Source organism: Dreissena polymorpha, chromosome 14 (genome assembly GCF_020536995.1).
Source record: "Dreissena polymorpha isolate Duluth1 chromosome 14, UMN_Dpol_1.0, whole genome shotgun sequence".
NCBI classification, from domain to species: Eukaryota; Metazoa; Mollusca; class Bivalvia; order Myida; family Dreissenidae; genus Dreissena; species Dreissena polymorpha.
Genome location: NC_068368.1, coordinates 9,382,803 through 9,392,679, shown reverse-complemented (window position 1 = coordinate 9,392,679; position 9,877 = coordinate 9,382,803).

Sequence of the window (9,877 nt, the reverse complement as noted above, 5' to 3'; positions counted from 1 at the left end):
CGCCAAAACAATATCCCTCCGCCTATGGCGGGGGATAATAAACGCAACTCGTATTTAATATTCGATAAAGAATTGTTAATACAAATGTTTGTACAAGAAAAATTCACTTGAGCCGAAATTGGTATGTGTATGATGTCATAACTACCAATACAAATTATGTCCCGTTGACTGCAAAAGTGTACGGCATTGATTGTTCATATTTACTTCAATATGTGTTTTTCCTCTTGCAAAAGAAGTATCTTCATCGACATCAATAACACGCACGGGCAAGCACTTTATTGTCCCTTTTGTACTTCAGATATGAAATCAAGATTTCAAGTACATGTACTACTATAATGTCAGTGCAAGCAGCGCACTCGTTAACGTTCGGTACATTCCGTTATTAAGTATTGGTGATCTCGTGAAGATACGTCAAAGCTCTCGCTTAACATTCTTTATATTCCATTATTATGAATCGGTGACCTTATAGGGTTACATCAAAGCTCTCGTTTAACATTCGGTACATTCCGTTATAAAAGATTTGTGACCTTGTTGAGTTACGTCAAAGCTCTCGCTTAACATTCGTTATATTCCGTTATTAAGAATTGGTGACCTTGTGGAGTTACGTCAAAGCTCTCGCTTAACCCTGTAATATTCCGTTATTAAGAATTGCTGACGTTGTGGGGTTACGTCAAAGCTCTCGTTAAACATTCGTTATATTCCGTTATTAAGAATAGGTGACCTTGTGGGGTTACGTCAAATCTCTCGTTTAACATTAGGTACATTTCGTTATAAAAGATTGGTGACCTTGTGGAGTTACGTCAAAGCTCTCGGTTAACATTCGATACATTCCGTTATTACAAATTGGTGACCTTGTGGAGTTACGTCAAAGCTGTCGCTTAGCATTTGGTACATTCCGTTATTAAAAATGGGTGACCTTGTGGAGTTAAGTCAAAGCTCTCACAATCCTATTTGGAATATTTTTACTTGTTGACGCCCCTATAAACCTATTTTATGAAAAAAAATGTTACAATAAAAAGCGACACATCAAGAACGCTGTATGATAAAATTATGATTTTTAAGTAATTATCAGAATTTAATAGTCAACGTTATGTTACTTGCCTTGGTGATTCTCTGGGCTAAGGGCGCATTTGACAGTTTTCTAAATCATGAGGACCATATTCAAGATAACTAACTTAAAACCCAAATAAGTTCTAAAGAGTTTTGGGGAAAACCTGTTACTGAAAACAGTAAAATACATTGTATAGCGTCCTACACTTGAGAATAAACAATGGCATATTTTTTAAATGGTCGACATTCTTATGACATTCCTTTAATTCTTAGCAGTGTCTTTATTAACCGAACACGACTGCCAACAAAAGAGTTTGAACTTTAATAATACAACAATTAAAATAATCTGAAATGCTGAAGTACCTTTGATTTTCAAAAGTAGTTGCAATTTTATTTTACAAGATAAAACAAAAACAAAAATAAGTTCATAATAAAGAAAAATATTAAATCTGACAATCGAAACAATGGTTATTTATAATAATATTGGACTTATTTATATGGGTTTTAACATTTTTAATTAAGAACTATTTTTAATTATCATTAAGTAATTCAACAACTGTGTCGTGTAATTCTACTTCGTTCTCTTAAACATAATAGCTACTCACACGACAGAACATTCGAGAACCGCTCTTACGTCAATGTGTTCAGATAAATGCAGTATATCCAATTATCCCGATACAAATATGTTTGCACAGACCATCCAACGGGATGCAATTAAATCCCCGCTGCAAGAAAGAACGTTGAATGCATTCTGCTAGCTACTCTTATAAAGAAAACGGGGAAAGTAAGCATGATACCAAGAGCTCTTAATAATTCGATGATGACCGTTACCATGGATACGGTTAATTTGTGACAAATGATCACAGAGGCGATATAGAAGTCAACTTAGTATTGAGGAACCTGCCATTGGACCGTATGACAAAGTATGCATTGCTGTCATCCTGATAAATAAAGCGTATAGGTGAGTTTTATCATAAACCATAGGTAAGGTCTCTTTAGGCGCAAACGTATTTGTTCACTATGCATAGTTTTGTTAAGGCCGGAAGGTAAAACATTATGTCATAAAACATGTATAATGTTAAAAATAAACCGACTTTTTTTTTAATTAAGACGTACAAACGCAAACAAATTTTAAAACTATTATAAGTTAAACACTGAGTTTATATTTAACAATATTAAATTACGCATTTTTTAAATTTACATGATGTATTATTTATAACAGTTCGTTGGTGTGCAAACCATTTTATATAGCTTATATGACAACTGCGGATGGCTAATAATATGTCAGCTTAGTTTATGTTGTATTGATACAAGTCAATTTATATAAGACAATTCTTACACAAATGGCGATATTCAATCACATTGTTAGACAAATGAATCCATTTCTAATTTGTTTAAGTAAAACATGGTGAATCCGGATATTGCGTATGTTAAACACGCTAATTACTATTAAAATAGGATCATTTAACATGAGAATCGTATAGCCAAGATATCCATAAGTGACCAGCTCAGAATGGTAGCAATAGAAATGTTAAAGATATCTGTGCGCAGCAGTATTATATTCCCCATTATCAATCTGCGTACATATAATTCCCTGCGTATGGTATAATGACATCCAACCTTCAGAAGACTCGATGTTTGTGCGTCATCCTGCGTGGAATGATAATCTCAATGGGAATAGCAAGAGCCGTCTTTTTCAAGCTTCAAAACATGTCGAATTAAATGGAGAATTTCTTTCTCTCATTATGATTTATTTATTTATGTAGGCTGTTCAAGACACCAAAATGCCGGTCACTAACTGAATTTGCGCACATACTATAAATCCTTGTCTATACAACGTTCGAACCGCAAAAGGAAATTACGGACATTTAGTTTGCCATATACATATTCGTTGCTTGGCAACGTGCGAATTGATTTAAACATTGCGCTTTGAAAATAAAACGTGGTTGCACGTTCATTAAGCAGCTTGTTTGCATACTGACGATGGATTCCAAGCCTATGACACTAAAAATATAAATGCAGATGAACAGTATGTTATAAAGTATGTAAGACTACATTATACATAATCAGCTATGCGAATTAGTAATATGATTAAATAAAATTTAAATCATCTCGAAGCATATGCAATATTGCTAATTCAGACGTTTTTTTCAGACGTATGCGTTGTTTTTTAATAAAGTATATGTAATTGTTCAACGTTTAAATTATATTTATGTATATCTATATATTATTTATTTATTTATTTATTTATTAACTTATTTATTTATTTATTAACTTATTTATTTATTTATTTATAATACATATAAAAATACATATGTTGTGTACTTTTGAAACGTTTATACTAGTTCGTCTTTAAAAAAAGAGTGTTACAAAATCAAATTATCTTAATGAATCAAATTTCAGAAAGTTTGCTTCCAGACCACCTATAATTTCGTTTCGTCTAGATGATCTTAGTGAGGGATCATTGAACGAAATCTCAGTATTTGATTAATGCATTCTTCATTTGTAGTATCAATCCTAGACGATTATCTATATATTAATGTATATAATATCACAAAAAATATATATATAATAGGGATTGGAGAAAATACTTAAGTGACATTCCAATTAAAAATATTGTTTGAAAAAAAAACGAGTATTGATTGTTAAATGCTATTATAAAAATGTTCAATCTTACAAACGCGATGACAAAAAGGTACGTTTCCTGATTGCTACAAATACCACTATAATTCGTATTTCATATTCATCTTTGAAAAAGAGGGTAGATAGACCATTTTTGAAAACGAAACTTGATACGTGTGTCCATCATTTCTCACGTTATTCGTGTTTTCATAACTGTTCATTAGGTATACGTTATTTTATCTAAGCATATGACCATATTCGCCATATATTTCAAAACTGTACTAAATTGAAGAACTTGGTTCGTAAAATGCAAACATTCCTTTCATTTAATTTGTAATCACAAATAACAAATGACAAAAAATAATTCCATTTTCGGGCATAATATTATTAAGAGACATCGCTATTTATTATTTGCATCGAGTATCTATCACATCACATCCAATCAAATAAACACATAAAAGGCATATCACTAGAACCTGATGAAGATATCAAACAGTCCCTATTTGCTGACGATGCAACCTACTTCTTAAACGGCAATTACGATTCTTTCCATAACCTAATAGAGTCACTTACCATTTACGGAATGACATCGGGTCTTAAACTAAACAAAAGTAAATGTACTGTGCAACGAGTAGGTAAATTAAAACAAAGTAATGTCATTTATAAAAAAGAAATGAAATTTAATTGGACATCCGATGAAGCCACAACGTTAGGAATTACTTTCACAAATAATGAAAAGGATACAGTTCTTAAAAACATACTACCTAAATTACAGAACTTTAAAAACTGCTTAAAATCATGGCATCACCGTAAACTTACACTGATTGGAAAAAACACGGTATTGAAAACGTTTGCACTTCCTAAATTAATTTATGTATTCACAGTTCTCCCAAATCCACCAAATGATATTATTAACGATATAAAATCAGCAATATTTAATTTCATATGGGACGGTAAGCCTGATAAAATAAAACGAACTCAATTAATTCAATCTGTAGAAAATGGAGGTATCCAATTAACGAACATTGACTCATTCTTGAATGCAATCAAATGCAGCTGGGTTAAAAGATACCTAGATAATACCAATACGAGTAAATGGAAATTATTCTACCAGAAAATCCTAAAAAAATATGGTGACTCCTTACTCTTTGAATGTAACACCAGCAATACTATCTTACATGAAATTGCAAAGGAAAACATATTTATAGCTGATGTTCTATCAGCATGGAGTGATGTCACTCATAACATAGAAACCAAAACCAACAGTAAAACAATTTTATGGAACAATAAAGACATAACTTCAAACAATAAGACGTTTTTCTATAAAGATTGGTTTGAACGAAGCATTAAATATGTCGACCAATTATATGACTACAGAATTAAAGATTTCTACTTGTTTGATGATATATGCTACATATACGGAATACCTTCAAATAATTTTATGAAGTACTACACACTAACCAAAAGTATACCCATACATATTAAATCTGAAATCAATACAAATAATACACCATGCACTCAAACAATATTCGTAGAAAACATACTTGGAAGAAAAAACAAAACAAATAAAATATTTTACACACTACAAATTAAAAACCCTACAGAACACTCCAAAATCCAAAATAAATGGCAAGTCCTTTTCGGAGAACATGAACTTAATTGGAAACACATATTTACCATGCCATATAAAGCAACTATTGAAAGCACACTAAGAAATTTTCAATATAAATACATCCATAGAATTATAGCTACAAATAAATATCTCTTTAAATGCAAATTATCTAACACAAATATGTGTGACTTCTGCGGTGAAAACATTGAAACTATAGAACATCTTTTTGGAGAGTGCAAACACATTCAGCCTATTTGGAATCAATTAATATCTTTTCTTGAACAACAGCAACTAAACGTCAAACTATCTTTCTTAAATGTAAGTTTCGGAATTAACTCATTGAAATCAATAGACTATAATAATATAGTGAACTTTATTATTATATTGATGAAATATTTTATCTTTAACATGAAGTACAAAAAACAAGTACCAAATTTTAATTGTTTTGTCCATAGTCTTAAACTAAAAATCCAGATTGAGAAAGAAATAGCCCTCAGTAACGACACATTACAAATCTTTGAACAAAAATGGAATCGGATTAAATTCTCATAATGTTTTGTCCAGTTATATACATTTCACTCTTATGTAAGTTTATCTTTCTAATATAGTTTTGTTTATTTTTTTTATTTCAAATTTTCAATCATACAAGATCATTATGAATATACAACAAAACACACAAGTCCAATATGCTTTCTTCCGACTTTATACAACTCATCATTTTCATAACTATTCCTCTGTTGTTTTTTTCTTTTCTCTCTAATTTTTTTTATATATATTAGCATATCTTGTATAACATGTCTGAACTTTATTGCTTTGTACAATCACTATGTTGTATGATCATATACATGTATACATTGTATGTATTATATTGAATAAAAAAAAAAAAAAAAAAAAAAAAAAATTATTAAGAGACATAGATTAAGTTTCGTTAAGTTTTATGCCGATTTGTGAAACTGGGACGTACTCAAGTCTGCATGTATGCCGCGACACTATGTCTTTTAATTACATCGTTTTTTTGGTCGACTTGATGTTTGATAGGAATAATCATTTAATTAAATGTCGTAATACTGTCTGCAATCCGCATTATACGTCGGTTCACATACATGAGATATATACGGAGATATCTTATTTGAGAGTTATTTTACCTAGAGATGCTGAACAGAACGCATAGAAAGAATTTAGGTTCAATGACATTGAGATAAGTTTACAGAATCTCTGATGTTATTAAGATGTATTACAAATGTAATTTTCAATCGACAAAAACATCAACATGCATAAAGACGTTAAAGGATATTTTAAATAATTGTGCAATTATATCCTATGCTTGTAATAACATGTTCCCAAATGTTGAAAAGAACCAATTGCTTTCTGTTCGTTTAATAATAATTAAACTTCTTATATTCAGAAGAAGATATGATAAAAAAAATACAGAAGGGAAAAAGGGAACCGTGTTTTAAGTTTTAGGCAAGCGACCAATTGCATTTACAATACAGCACAATATATGCAACATTGTTGATAAAAAGTGACCAAAGTATGATACAGATCTTTATGGCTTTTTAAAAAAAAAACATTGCTTTAGTTGTATGGAAAGTATTGCAGATGCGAAAGTATTTAATTAATTCGACAAAAATGATAATAGAGTAAGAAAAACGAAGTAGAGATAGAAAATATTCCATTTATTGAAAATTAATTCGTAAGGACATCAACGGCACCGTGTTTTACACCTTGTAATACACTTTATTAATTTCTGCATGTGCGTTTCTTTGCTCACACCTTACAAATTTATGCATTTACAACGCTCGCCGTTTTTCGGGACATTGGCAAATTTGCACGATCGTTTCGTTGTGTGGAACACAGTATGTGGAGATTGCCGTTTCTATGGATACGTTTAATTTCTTCTTAACAGTGACGGATATTCTTAGAGGTAGTAACGAGAATACAGAAGTGTCAACTTCGTATTGCGGCATCTGTCTTCGGGCGGTGCATCAAACATTAATCATGTCTCTATCAGTCGAAAAGCGAATAAACTATGTAAACGACCAACGCACGACTGTTCTTTTGAAGGAAACGAATCTTTCTATAAATTGTTTTGTCTGGACACCATATCGACTAAAATACAAAATTTCCAGCATTGGCATTTGTCAAATAATAACTTTTAATCGTTTAACTCATGTTTGTCATAGCCTGAAAAGTGTATTTACCCCGTTCAAACCAAGCATCGGTAGTGTGTATTCCGTTTACATCCAGCGTTTTCGAATCTTAACGCTAATATTTGTAGTGAGGGTTGGCGCTTACGTTCATTATGATAATTTAATAAACACTATATAATAATAGTATAATAATAATGCTATGGTGTCATTACACCTTGGCATTTTGCGGTATACCTTTTTATCGCACCTGTTAATCTTAACTACATTATTATTTTATTGTGTGTGTCGGAGGCTACCCGTGTATCGTTGTGTTTAAAGTGCAGACACATGTTTGGGAATCTTCGAGTGTGCGCACCGCTTGTTTGTTGTACAACAAATGTACGACCATGTGTATCGATTACTTTACGTACTGCTATGTGCCTGAAGTCCAAAATCCTAAGGAAAAGATCTAAGACAAATATAATGGAATCTACATTATTTGAATTAAAATGTGACGCTGTGTTTATAAACATTTCCACGCAAATGAGGCAAACATTTAGTAACAAACCGACAGTGACAAATCTGTTGTTGACTTTATAAATCATTTTGTTATCCATTGCCTTTAAACGTAGAAATATATTATTACCTCTGAGCCTGAGTCCTTTTTCAATAACAGCTGACAAATTGTAATGTGCAAAATTGTTGAAACTGTTTTTTTCCGTTTAAAACCCTAAAATCATCCCTATATTGAATATTATTCATTCTTTTTTTCGTATTGAGCGCATTCGTTTTTTAACCGCGCATGCGCTCATCAAAATATAACCTCTCTCTCTGTGTGAAGGAAATAATGCCTGTTAACACTACAAACAAATAAGAATCATCTATGCATTATATATACTAGATTGCCTGCAACCAACGTTTGATCTATGCCATTTTGGGCGTCAACACATGATGTCGATTTATATCCTCCGGGAAATATCAGAGGCAGTCGTTTTTTCAGTCTTCAGTGCGTGACCAATTATAAAGACAGGGCAATATAAGATCGACATCTTAATGTACGATTTTTGTAGTCTTCACAATGAAGGCAACTAAATGAATTTGCTTATTTTACAAATACTTTATATTATATATTCAGAAAAATGAAAGTGGTAAAGAAATACATCTTAACGAATAAATAAAGTGTACAAGCATGCATTCGAACAGAATTTAATTGTCAACACAAACTATACTCCTACTTGTGTTCTCATCCTTTCTATACTGCTGAACCCTCGATAGTAATTGCGTGTTAACGTTGACTGTGTATTTGGCGTAGGAACCAAGCATTGTAGAGCGTAAACATAGCTTAATTTCATAAATGCAAACAATCGTTTTCAGCAACGTGAACACCACTAACGTTTCCAAAACATGTTAACGTTTACAAGGTGCATATTGTCTTAAGACATTGTGTTTCTCTTGATAAGTTCCAGAAATAACGGTGATAACTGCCAGGTAATATCTTCATACAAAGATATCGCTTGCAAATTTTCAGTTTTGCAAAGTAAAGGTTTAAATGAAGGCGTTTAACTTAAATATTCGGAGTTCATGTATTAAGAAATTTATTTATTTTTTTGGCCAAAGAAAGAAACATGAGTTCATGTATTAACAATATACATTTTTCACCAATTTAAAGAAAGAAAGAGACCTCTTCGAGAAACAACAGAGAGAATACATAAGCGGATTTAGGTGCAATAATGAGGCCAGTGTAAGGAAAATACGATGCTTGGATAAATAAATGAAATTCAATGTAGATAAATTCCTGCCAGTTTTTTCGCCAGAAACAGAAAACTATAATTTGCATTATGTTTAAGCTCATTAATAACAATGATTGTTATGGTAAAAAGATTAAAATAAATGTATTACAATATTATAACATGTATTAAACAAAATTTTGTGTATTTTTAGAATGTCTTAATCAACAATAGAGGCAGGATATTTGAATGCCAACATTGCCTTCTAAAATATAAAGGCGAAAAATCTAAAGTTTTTGATCATTTTTACAAAAAAACACGTCGCTTTGACAAATTTCCCATTTTATTGTGCAAATTTGCAATTTTTTTGTGTGCTTCCGAAGTTGATTTATATCGTCATGTTAAAAAATGTAACTTTTCTCCACATGAAGCAACTGTGCGTGCCATGTTGGCTAATAATGAAAACGTAAGTGAAAAAGCTTTATTAATCAAAAATGTCAATCATGTGTTCAAACTTCCTTGGACATTGTTCGCTTTTCTAAAGAAGATTCGTGTTTAATTTAAATTAATTTTTAACAGTCGTCGTAAGTCTTCAGACGTTTTGAAATCTGCAATGGAATCGTCGGGCTTAAAAACGAACTCCATTCACAGTACCCCTACTGTTGACATTTTGCCCGAGATGTTAGGTGAACACGATTTGTAACCTTTTGACTTTCAGAATCACCCTTACATTCTTA